Source organism: Triturus cristatus, chromosome 3_1, assembly GCF_964204655.1.
Source record: "Triturus cristatus chromosome 3_1, aTriCri1.1, whole genome shotgun sequence".
NCBI classification, from domain to species: Eukaryota; Metazoa; Chordata; class Amphibia; order Caudata; family Salamandridae; genus Triturus; species Triturus cristatus.
This window is the reverse complement of record NC_140583.1, coordinates 708351524-708365245: the sequence shown is the minus strand read 5'-3', so window position 1 is coordinate 708365245 and position 13722 is coordinate 708351524.

The following is a 13722-nucleotide window of genomic DNA, read 5'->3' as shown; positions in this document are numbered from 1 at the left end:
AAAACTGAAGGCATACAGGACCTATGGCTTTGTACAACTGACGTGGTTTTCCTCTACACGTCGAGAAGGCATTGAGGCAGTGGAATGGGCTCTCCTCAACACACAAGAGCTAAAAGCCAACAATGTTTTTTTATTGGAGTTATTCCACTTCAGACTTTTCTACAGTTATTTTGACTGGGATGGCCATTTTTACATGCAGACAAACAGCACATCCACAGGCTTTTTGGGAGCCCCCAGCTATGCGAACATCTTTATGCTTAAATTTGAAAAGGAGCACATCCTTGGATCAGCAGAATGGCATAGACATCTTAGCATGTATCGAAGATATATAGATTACATTTTTATCCTCTGGAAGGGCACAAAACAAGATATACTGAAACAAGTAGAAGAACTCAATTTAAAAAACCCAAGGACAAGGTTCACACACCATTGATAAATCACATATCTTGACGTGGAGATATCAGTCACTGACAGAGGAATACAATCTAAAGTACACATAAAAGCAAGCAACCTTAACAACACTCTATTGTTCAAGAGCTTCCATCCATTCTCACTGAAGAAACCCCTACCTTCTTCTCAATTTATGCGTATCAAACACATCCTATTTGAATAAGAGGAATACACCAGTACCATACACCAATACAGAAATCAATTCCTTCAACGTGGATACCCACAAGAGATTATGGACTCACCAGTGGAACTTGTGGAAGTACTAGACAGGACAAAGCTATTAGAGAAACACAGCGAAGAACCTACGAGAAGAGCGGTATTTGTATCTACCTTCTCAACAATACCACCAAAAAGATTATCTTGAAGAGATGGGAACTTCTTTAAGCACAACCAGACTTAAAGGGCTTAATCATTTCATCACTTCTCTTTGCATACACCAGAACGAGCAACCTAAAAGAAATCCTGTCTTCACCTAAAGAGCAATCTTCAGCATCCCACAAAGGGATGACAAAGTCTCACAATTGTACACATTGTAACGATGTTATGGAGGGAGTCAGTATTTTGCACCCAAGAACAGGCAAACATATTCTGCTGAAGCATACATCTGATTGCAACATGCATTGTGTGATCTATGTTATCAAACTCACCAGCAGGTTCATTAGGTCTTCCTGGTACAAATCTAATTCTGGTGTTCTTAATCGAAATTAAGATCACGCTCCAGAGATCTGGGAGACATTTAACTTTTGGGATTCTCTCTTCCCGTTGTGCTGCTACCCTGGAGCACTCGTTTATTGACTCTTATTAAGGAGATATTCTGTTGCACCCAGACGGACTTGTTTGTTTGGTTCCTCCTCCCCCCACCCATCTGCTCAAGTTGGGTCCCACTTGACTCCATGAATCATCAGGTACAGAGACGCCAGTGGATGTACAGTCCCCCATTCTGTTGCCCCAAGCTATGATCGTCTAAGAGCCCCGATGAAGGTGCAACCACATCGTGCAGGTCTTTAACTGAAATGCGTAACGGCGTAGGTCCAAGGAACAAGACGTGACAATAACAATGTTCTTAATGTCATAAAGATGTAAAAGAAATTACTGAAATCACTACCCAGCTTGGAAATATATTGTGCTTCTATTTTTTGTATATACGTCACATTATTAGTATATCTTGTCTGTTTTGACAGGTTTGTTCCTTATATCTTGTTTTATTGTTTGCTGGTATGAATGTTGAGTAGGGTCTGAATGAATGCGTGTAGATATGGGGCTGATGTAATTCAGTATGAATGTCTCAGATATCAAGGGACATATCACCTTCTTATGAATTCTAGTCACATTTTGGCATTTTGGTATAAATATATGTATTTTTTATATGAAAACAAGAATAATAAATTAACTAAATATGTTTTGATATCATAAAACTATGTCTGACATTTGATTATTCATAGTCCTTGGCATCTAGATATATGCACACTTATTAGGACTTCGTGGTGGATGAGGTAAGCATCCCCTCTATATAGCAAGATATTCTGCCAATGTAAAGAAATTGTTTCAGGCAGCTTGATTAGTTTTTATAGATATATTCAGTCTACTTACCCTGAATCTCTGCCTATGCATCAACCCAGGGGCCCCCTTTTTTGACTTGTTAAATTGTACCCCAGTACAATATGCTAGGGACTCACATTGGTACCCCAGTATACCAATTGTGGGGTGTACAAAGTACTTACCATCAAATTTAGAGGGGAGAGCACTGCCACTGAGGTCCTGGTTAATAGGATCCCAGTGAACTTCAGTCAAAACACACTGACACATGCAAAAAGTGGCAGTATCTATGCAAGAAAGATCCTACTTTCCTACAGAAATGGTGATGAGTGAGACTGTTCCTGTTCTCATGAAGGGTCCTTTAGAAGCAGGTCAGTCTTTTGTCTTGCTGCCTGATTAGTATACGTTGTGGCTGTTGGTAGGTGCTAAATGCTCACACTTCTTTGTGCCTTTGTTGTGGGTGCTCCAGCCTAGAGGCAATGCTACTATGATAAGTATTACTCTAGACAAAGGCTGGGTCTAGAAGAGAGCCTGAAAAGGACACATAAAAGGAGAGCCATTTCAAACCTGTTCTGAAAGTGCAGACAGAGAAGAGCTGCTGACCCAGTTTTTTTTTGGAGTTTTTTTTTATATTGGTATTTCATCATTTCATATTAAGGCAAGTATAACAATTAATCAACACTTTACAATTGCATGGTGTAGTTCGTTAGCTCAGGGGAGATCATGAGATTACAAGTCCAAGTAAAAAGGGGAGTATGCAATTAGATCCCACATAATCGTACGGCACTGGGTTGGTCTTGGTGCGTTTCAGTGTTTGCCTAACATAATATCTTGCCATGGAATATGAGGCCGGTTTGTTGCGGTATTAACGTACCGGCATGAGTAACCAACTGGGCATTAGAACTGGGAAGATTCGGTTGGACGACCTGAATTTGCCTGCTGTATCCTGCAGGAGTAAAGGAGTATGTTTCTTCAAGTATTTCCGTATGTATGGGGAGACAGGGCGGTGCCTTTGCAGGGAGCGCGTGAAACACTGGGAGTGTCGCGTTGCTAGGGCATTGCGTGCGTGCCTCAGTGGTCCGATCCGGGGTAGTGTCATTCCATCATGACTCTTGGGGTTGCTGGGGGTCTCTGTCGTCTGCTTCCAGGGGGAATCTAAGTTGTGCATCGTGGCCTGAACCCTCAGGGGTGCTCGGAAGTGTCACTGGATGTAGAGTGCCGACCTTATGGTGGTGGAACTGGTGTAATAGCATGGTCCATTCCATGGAAATGTGTGTTTTACATATCCCTTTCACCTCCTCTCTCCTAATAGTATCCTCTTCTGCTGAGCCCCATTTCTTGACGGCTCCTACCCAGACCGCCAATGGGGGACCACTTGGGGTTCTCCAGTGCATGGCAATACCCCTCTTCGCCAGTAGGATAGCCAAAGAAGAGAAGCGCGTTTGGACTTTAAGAGTTTTCCGCCTGCGGAAGAGCCCCAGCCCACTGGCCTCCCACGTGTCAATGGACTACTGCACAACCAGAGCTGCTGACAGACAGCTTTAGAGAGGTGAGGGCACATCCTCTGGAGTCTGATTTGGAGAAAGAACTGTTCCCCTAACCTGGAACACCTGAAGAGTACTTCCTGAAAGAAGGGGAAGGGAGCAAGTCATGCCTGCAGGGGGAGCTGATTTCTGCTGTGGACTAGAGCTGCTGACCCTAGTATGGTGAATCAGTCCACCAGAGACTTGTGCAACATGTGACTGGCCTACACCTGACTCTGTGCTGGTCACTGACACTGAGGTGGAGGACTTGGAGCATTGCCAAAGTGTGCTCGAGCGAATTCCCTTACTGACCCTGCTGTCGCAGCCATGGCACTTGAATGTGAGTGCCCTTGCAGTCTACAATGCTGAAGAAGGGGCCCACAGTGACCTATGCCATTACTTGTATGCCTGTGGTAACCCTAAGGACATATCCATACCACTTGTCCACATATGCCAAAGCGGTTTGCACCACTGCAGAGGAGACCCGTGGAACTGAGGCACTCCCACAAATGTGCCAAACGCAACGGACTAAGACTGGGGCTAGCTCCCCAGCACTGGTCAACTGTGTGCCATTGTGGAAAGCCACAATAAACTGCTACTTCAAGGCACTTATCAAAAGCCACAATAAACTGCTACTTCAAGGCACTTATCAAAATGTGCTAAAGCAACTGAGTAACTAGCCATAGCTTTCCCCTCAAGTACGCCCAATCAGATTCAGTCATAGCTGCTCAGAAGCACCTCATAGCTACCCAGTCGCTAACCCAAGACCTCTGCTTGCAAGAGTTCTGCATCAATACCTCATACCAGGAAGACCCAAGCGACTAACCCCAAGATTCACTAGTCTAAAAGGAGGTGGTACACCTCTCACCAAGGGGTCCACCTGTCGCTGACACCGGCATCCCAGAAGACGACAGCCATCGGAAGACAACTGAGTGTTGCTTCTTCCTCCAGGACCCCGCTTACTCCATGACCATGCAGTGAAAGTTGGGAAGAGGTAGATCGTTGCACAGTGATCTGTTTACAGATGCAATTTTTAAACAAAACTCCTGTGCACTTTCTAACACAATTCTTTCTTATTGAAGATTTTACCATTCTTTGGTCCTAAACTAGAGATTGGAGGAAGGGTTACATCACAATCATGTCAGATAGCCTGTTCGCCTTAATACAAATAGATTATTTATTATGGAGCTAATGAGAAATTGTGTGGGATATCTGTCATGGCCCTTAGACCAGTTATTCCTAAATTGTTTAGAATCATAACTCATGTTTTTAGAATTACAAACTTTTGCAACACACCTACCTTGATTGGACATGAGATGGGGTGATTTATGAATATAACTAAAGCTTCGTGTATTAGAGCATTGTAATTCAGAGTCAGCTCATTTTCCATTGAAATGGCCACTAACTTTGCACAGACAAACAGTTTTACTGATATAACTATATAGCACACAAATGATAATGTGTGGAAATCGGGTTGTTGTGAATATAAATCACGTGTGCATCACCAAGTAAACAGTCTTGATTTGTTTTGATCCTATTAAAAGTTCAGTTTCTTGTCCATTTCAGAATTCCAAAAACAATGTGCTTCATTTTTGCTTTCCTAACTGCTAAATTCATACAATTCAGTAACAGGTATTTACATTTTTTTGTGTTGCAAATATGACATCCTAGATAGAGCCTTTGCTTTCCCATTCCATGTACTACAGCATAATTGTCACACAAGTCACTGTATAAAAACTCTTCTCACTTTGTAGTCAGAGAAAGTAAACTCCAATCCTGCAGCAATTTTTCAGAAGACATAGCCTGGCATTTGAACTCTGTCTTTAAAGTATCAAATGTGAGAAGTTAAACACAGAATTTAAAGGCCTCTGTATTTATTGCTCCCACTTTCCCGACTCACCAAAAATTGGCTTGCCATCCACTAGACCATTTTCTCAGGTCCCCCACAGTACATCACAAACCCTGGGCAGCTATACAATCCACAACATGTGCTATAGATGACAAAACCTTTTACCTGGAAATCATCTGTGGAAAAAAATAGTGAAGGTTTACTTGTGAAATTAAATGCCCTAAATGTGAAAAAGAGCACAACACATGGGAAACCCCTCAGGATTTAAAAGCTTTTTTGTCCTCAATAGAAATTTAGGGTCAAGTGCTGAAATCGTTCTCCTCCTTCTTCTCACATAGAACACAGTTTGTAACAAACATTGGTAAAGCCAATACGCCTGGTGTTGTCCACCAGCCTTTTTGGCAATTCTTGTTTTGTTTTGTCTCGGCTTTTGCAAAATTGTTCAGGAAGCATCTAAGCATTCACCATTCTAAAGAAAACACTGACAAAAGGCAAAAAATGTTTTTGGGTTTAAAAAAAATCATGCATTGCCATAGTACTCATTGACACTGAAGAGGACATCTGTGTGTGGATATACTCCCTGTGAAAGGGCAGCATCCCATGACTCGCAGGGAAGTCAGCCAACAACTGAATTTGCCTCATGCATTATCCCATTATCCCTTGATGCATGCTTGAGTGGTTTGGAGAAAAACGTGAATGACACAACTACAGGCAAATGGATGAAGTGTGGCTGAAAACCTCTATAATGTCAGTTACATAATTTCAGCCAAATCAAAAGGTCTTGGGTAACACAGACCTAAAAAAGCTAATCACTCTGCCATTGGCTGTCAGCCTCTTGCTTTAAGTAAGAAGTAAAGAAAAGAAAGAAAGAAGGTGCTGGACATGACCCTGACTACAGGGCTACCCCCAAAGTAAACCTTTTGCCAGGCTCAAAGCTTCACTTTTTATACATATGTCACCCGTAGGATAGGCCCTGGACAGCCCAGATGGTAGGGTAGGGTGTAATTAAAAGGTTGGGCATGTACTTTTAAATTTTACAAATCCTGGGAGTGAAAAACTTTAAATCTGTTTTTCATAACTGCGAGGCCTACCTCTCTCATAGTATAACATTGGCGTTACCTTATTAAATTTAATAGGCGGTAATTTCCAAATGGGAACAGATAACCAATTCATGTTTAGTGTCTTTGGAATTGTAATAAAAAATCCTCTCTTAGGTAAAGTCAAATTTTAAATTATAATTTAAAAAATGCTACTTTTAGAAAGTTGGCATTTTCCTGACTTAGCTATTTAGGGGCTGCAGCCTATTTCTGGGTCACATGGCTGGGTATAGCTGACAGTTGTGTTTACTGTATTCCTCCTAGACAGCAACACAATGGAGAGCCTAGTTGCGCCAGGTGGGCCTTCAGTAGCAAAATAGGAGGGCCGAGCTGGGCATAGCCCTACTTATACTTGAATAGCCTGTGTCCCACCTCTACACAAAGGGCTGCACACCCCCTGTAGTTAGCCTGGAGCCTGGGCAGGGGAGGCAGGAAACCTTTGGGCTTCAAAGGGGAAACCTCTAGACACTTCTCCCATGTCAAAGGAGACAGCTGGTATAATTATGATACTTCAGACACCAACTATTCAGTACACAGCTGGACCTGTGAAAGACACTGCCAGGAAGAAGGACTGCTGTGCTGCTAAAAGGACTGCCAACCTGCTGGACTGCTGCCTGCTGTGCTGATCTACTGTCCTCTTGGATTGTTGAGAAGGACTGGACCTTCAACCTGTACCCAGTACCACCAGAGTGACTCCAAGGGCTAGTCTCTTGTAGCTAGCACCTGGACTCTGCCACTGTGAGCTCTATCCTGAAGTCTATCCTGAATGTGATCTGCCATCCCATCTGTGGATCCAGCAGAATTGACGCATCTCTTCTGCTGCGTGGCTAACCCTGAGCAGAACCAATGCATTGCCTCTCCGGTGAGGATTCTTCCAGCGCAAGGACTCTGCTTCGACCTCGCAGCCCATATTGGAACTGCCGCACCACGAGGCACTCCTGACGCGGGCCTTCGCATTGAAAATCCGTCATTGATGCCTAGATATAGTGACATACAAAGTGTTACTGAGTTAGTGAGATGTAGATGTCCTTGAGACAAGCAAGAGGCTAAAAATATGTGTCAAACGGAGAGGGCTACAGGAGCTGTATATTTTCTGGACATGGACTCATGTTAAGAAGCTGGGACAGGGATAGAGAAAAGGCTCAAACTGGTAATGTCGCATTTTCGCACAGTGATATTTTTTATTTTGCTCCTCCCGATCCATTGGGTGCTCCTCACTGTTCTATCAAGTTGGTGGGGATCTGTTGATAACATTTGTTGGCTAGGAAAACAAGTTGCTTGATTGTACAATAGTTCATGATACTAACCCACCACTCCGTTCTCCGTAAGCTCATTTCATCCTGCTCTATCTTGAAAACCACTTTTTTTTATATAACATACTTTATTGACGACTTTAACAGTTTTGAAATGTACCAGTCATTCTACAGAAACAGTCTTTTACCTTTACATGAAGTGCATGATATATATGACTTATAATGGTTATGTGTGACATTTCGTGAATGATAATATCAAGGATAATGATCTCCAGTAGTGTTGGTAACACCACAATAATTGATCTGGCAATATAAGTCGACAATAGAAAACAACTACATTGCACTCAACAAATGAACTGAATTAAACCATCCCCTCCCCCACCTCCCTAGCCCGCCCTCTCCCCACTCCTGGTCAATCGTGTTTTGGTTTCACCAACTATTACTCTGTGGCTTCAACGATATAGGTCACAAAGAGCAGCATTATGTTCGGGTTTTAGCAAAGCTGTGAGTCCCGCAACCTATCATGAAAAGATCGGATAGGAATCCTGCGTGCTACTGGGTTGGGATATTCTGCGGGGGTAGAAGATCGAGCGACTCCAGCTGAAGCAGCATGGCCTCCCAGTCCAATGAGATGGGTTGTTTCCGGAGCCCCCTATCCTCTTCCCTGCGAAGAGCTGCACCCTCCGCCCTCCCCCATTGCATCATATCACTCTGCCATTTGTATGCAGCTGGGCTCCTAGGAGACTTCCATCGCATGGTAAGAGCTCTCACTGCCACGATAAGGGCCAGGTCTATGAACCGTAATTGTGCTTTCTGCCCTTTAGGGCGTCTGCGGAGGCCTACGAGGCAATATAATGCGTCTTCTGGGACAGGGAGTCTAGTGACTGCGCTCAAGGCGTCCCGGCCCCTTACCCAGTAGTCCCTAAGGCAGGGACAGGACCATAACATATGTAGGAAGTCTGCCTCCCCCCCCCCTACAGCGGGGGCAATGATGTGGGGATTCTGGAAATATACGATGAATCCTCTCAGGGGTAAGGTATGCTCTATGGAGGATCATCGTCTGTATAAACTTCAGTCGTGCATTACATGATACTTTTTTGGGGTGTTCCACCATACATTCCCAGGCTTTATCCGTAAGGTCCTCATTGGAATCCTCAGGCCAACATGCCCTAAGGGCAGTGAGTGGGATTGCTGCATGTGTTCGGATTCCAGTGTACAGCCATCTGACCAGGTGTCCCCCCTTCCCCAGGTAATACAGAAGGTGTACCAGATTGTGTTGTGGGGGTTCGTTCCTCTGTGGGGCCCAGGCGTGTTTAATATAGTGGGACACAGCAGCGTGCAGCAAATATAGGCGTGGTGGTGCGCCGGTATATTGTCGGAAGAGATCATGGTCCAGCAAGGTACCATCACCAAAGAAAGCCCCAACGTCGTCTACTCCCACATCAGCCCAGTCCCGCAATCTGGTTTTGGTGAGTCTACCTTGTGGCGTGGGAAGCCCCAAGAGGGGAATGTTCGGTGCATAAGGGGCAGCCGGTGCGGTGTACGACAGTGCTTTTCTCCAGCATTGTAGAGCTGTCTTCAGAAGGGGAGGGCTATTCGCAGGAATTTTAGCCCTAGGCAATAATAAGGAGTGTAGCTCCCCCCGGTCTAAGTTATGGGCTGTAAACCCGATCTCATGTAGGTTTCTCCCGGCAGTCCAGTACGATAACCACTGGAGTTGACTGGTGTAATAGTAGGCCCTGAAGTCAGGGACCCCTAGACCCCCCCCGCGAGTGCTCAGCTGTAGCCTCCGCAAGCTCATTCGCCTGCGACCCGTGCCCCAGATGAGATTAAGCAGTATAGCATTAAGTGTGTTAAAAATGGACAACGGGAGGACAACAGGCAAATTTACAAAATAATATAGTAGGCGGGGTAAAATAACCATCTTCGCGATGGTGATTCTGCCCATCACCGATAAGGGTAGCGATGACCAGAAGTCCACACTGGCGCGCAATGCCGTCACCGCTCGCCTGATATTACCGTCAATTTGGTCCGCCTGTGTTCTGTACACATGTATGCCCAGATATTTGAAGGTGGTGGGGGCCACCGACAGGGTGTAGTCACCGAACAGCAGAGTAGTGTGGCATGGTGTTTCCCGGAAGAAATAAGCGGTAGATTTCTCCGGGTTTATGGCCAGACCTGAAAGGCGTTCAAAGATGGCAAACATCTCGGGGAGGGGACTGTTGGCTGCCGTTAGGTCTCGTAAATATAATAATAAGTCATCTGCGTAGATGGATAGTAAGTGGTCTGTACCGTTAATGGGTATACCGAGTTGGGCCGCTGAGCCTCTGAGTGCTATGGCCAGGGGCTCAAGCGCGAGCACAAACAGCAGCGGAGATAGTGGGCACCCCTGTCTGGTGCCCCTATGAACAGAATATTGCTCGGATATGTAACGGCCAGTGCGTGCTCTGGCTGTCGGGGATGTATATAGTAGGCGGACCCATCGGATATATGAATCTGGTATCCCAAACCGCTGCAGTGTCGCAAACATAAAGTCCCAGGAAAGGGAATCGAAGGCCTGTCGTAGGTCCAGTGCTATGCAGCCCGCGAGTTGGTACCTAGGCGGAGCAGCCGTCATTACGTGGTGTAGCCGTCTATTGTTAAGGGATGTGCTGCGGTTCGGTAGAAACCCGCATTGGTCTTCATGTATGAGTTTGTTAAGGTGTGGTTGTATACGATTAGCAAGGGCTTTACTCAGTATTTTATATTCCGTAGCTAGTAAGGAGAGGGGTCTGTAATTAGACATGTCTAATCCATCCCTACATGGTTTGGGTATCGATGTGACCAGCGCTTGCATGGTGGAGTGAGGGAGGTGACCAGTTTCGAAGGCCAGTTTATACACTGATTCTAGTATGGGAACCAGGGTCTCTCGGTATGTATGTATGTATGAATGTATGATAAAATTCCACTGGTAATCCATCCATCCCTGGCGCTTTATTACGACCCAGGCCCTCTATCGCCTCTCGGATTTCTTGTTGAGTTATGGGGCTGTCTATTTTTTGTACATTTTCAGGGAGTTTCGGGAAGGGGAGATCTTGTAGGAACTGTGTTATCGAGGAGTCCTCCGTAGGGGGGGGCGGTGCATAGAGCGTTCTGAGATGTGTATGAAAGGCGGTGTTTATTTCTTTCTGTGTGGTGACAATGTGTCCTGTGGGTGTGCATATTCTGGTTATGATTGGTGTATCCGGTCTATCCCGAACTATGCGGGCGAGCAGAGCGCCCGACCTATCCGCCTCCGCGTGTTTCCTCTGTGGGAATGCTTTGTGATCTATTATCCGTAGTGTCTCCAGTACATCCGCGTAGTCAATATGGGCAGATTGTAGTGCTATTTTTTTACCAGGGTCTGTCACCGCCTCCTGTTCTAGTGTGTCCAGTCGCCGTTCTATGCTCAGAAGTCGTTGGTGTATCTCCTGCCTAGCCCCCACCAACTGCCCTATCGACGACCCACGCACCACCACCTTCAAGGCATCCCATTCTATCAGATTAGAGGAGGCTGTGTTCCAGTTTTCTGCTAGGTACTTCATTATGATGTCAGAGAGAGCTGAACAAAATGGGGCATCGTCCAATAGTTGTGGGTGTAATTTCCAGGTAGGAACCTGGGTAGGTACACTACCCCAGTTGAGGGTGAACTCCAGTGGATTATGGTCTGAGAAGGTTTTCGCTAGATATGTAGAGTGACTGGCTTGTGTAAGAATGGATCTAGAGCAGAGAAACCTGTCAATTCTGGTATGGAGGCTGTGTACGGGAGAATAAAAGGAGTATTCTTTGTGGGTGGGGTGGAGGCAGCGCCAGGTGTCGAAGAGCGCCCACCCACCAACCCAAGTCGTAAACTGCTCAGTCAACTTACTGGCGCTAGTACCGTGCAGGGGTGGGTGTGATCTATCTAAAGTGGTGTCCAGCACAGCATTCCAGTCCCCTCCCAACACCCAAGGAATGCCCTCCCAGTCTACCAATGCCCGTCCCTACTTATGTAGGAAGCTGTCTTGGTCGAAGTTGGGGGCATAAATGCTTCCTAGTACTACCAGCGTGCCTCTCAGCAGGATATATCTCCCTTGGTCATCAACCCGGCGTTCTATCTCTAATAAGGGGAATCTTGAAAACCACTTTATGAAAAATAAAAGGAGTAACTCAAAAGGATATCATTCATACAAATAACTAGCTTTGTTGGAGAACCAGTGTTAAAATAATCAAACCTTTCTTTCAATAGAGACTACAATCTTCCATGCATTCTCACCTCTTTTTATTCCTCATGCATTGTTTACTATGGCCATACGTCTGTCCAGTGGTTTTAGGAACCAACGGTTTAACACTAGTACAGCACAAGTTAAAGCAAACCATGCATCATTTCTGCTGATAGTCACCAATTATAGATTCCCTCCCGGTCACTAAGGCATCGAAACTCTCGCCAAAGTATGTGAGGGGAAATGTAAGACATGCATCTAGAATGAAGATTAGTTATATTATCACGTTATGCTACTTAGTTTTTCTGCAAAGCCCCTCTGGTTACACCAGTCAATAGGAATTAACTGTACCTTTGCCCTCAAAAGTGGAAGTGAATGGATGATTTTAATGTAGCCCCAAGCAGACACAGGGCAAGTGTGACAGGCCAGAAAACATGACAACCATCAACGATGAGCGGCGAACCTCATCGCTTCATTATGTGGGCCTGGTCTTTGTCCTCACTTACCAGAATCTTCTCAGCATAACTTGTAACCATTCAAGACCCGGTGCTCCAGGATTACTCCAGCTGCATTTAGGATTAACCAGAAGCATTAAAGATGAATGTTTACAATCTACAAATAGCTTAAATTAACTGGTTTAATAGCAAACAATGAGAAGGGTTTACAACTTTAGAGAAAAGTAAATTAAATGTAACATGTTAAACTTTCCACTAGAGTAAAACAGATTTACTGTATTTGTTCCACTACTTTCATCAAAAACGTGCATGAAACATGGCTAGTGCTTTTGTGTTGCCCCCACTCTCTCTTTCACACACAGCAATAGTCTACAAGTCACACTACAAAGGTGTTTGTATATATATATATATATATATATATATATATATATATATATATATATATATATATATATATATTAGCTTTTAGTTACTCATTCTCTAACATAAGTGACCATCAAAAAAGCAAAATAAACAATTCCTATACAGTGAGAGAGAGAGTGGGAGTGAGGGGTGTGTGTGTCTGTCTGTGTCTGTGTGTCAGCATCTCCAAACATGTGCAAAAGTTTAAAAACATAATTTACGTGGAGAAATTAACAATCATTAAGAAGCACACCCTTTCCCTGATGGGCAGTGTGTTATTAAAAATACATTTGTTCAACCTAGCAGAAAACGGAACAGGGTTTTAAACGATGCAGACAAATGCTGACTTTTGTTGATAATGACCCAAATAAAATGGGTTTTTGTCATAAACATCCTATTGCGTGGGGACGACAGAGGCTTTTCGAGAATCGGTATCATTTTCTGCAGGATTCGTTTCCTCAACTGCGAACTGCAATAGAAAGGAATCGTTGAGAAGAAGTTAGTATGGTCTGTTATTTTAGCAAAACTAAAATAATATATTGGTGATGAATTAAAACAGAAGTGACAGCATTTAAAATATGGACCCTTAACATAGGAAAGCATTCAATTGAATTGTTTTAATAGAATATTAGTATGAACCATTTACATCCTGTATAAATAGGCTTTCCTGTTTTCAGTTTCTATTATTGGTAAATTCTGGTGGGGTTTTTTCAGTGTTTTCAATACCTTAAAAAAACAGTGGTTATCAGTGGTTACATATTTTCGTGCCATCAAAAACAAGAGAAGCAGTGTTTTTCCAGTGTTTATTGGATGTTTTGCTTTTAATTATTGCTTGTTTTCTGCACTGATAATGCATTTGTATAGACAGCGTGTGTACAGGATATATGAGGTCAAAATACATTTTTACAAATCAAACTGATCGTAGCCCACCATACAA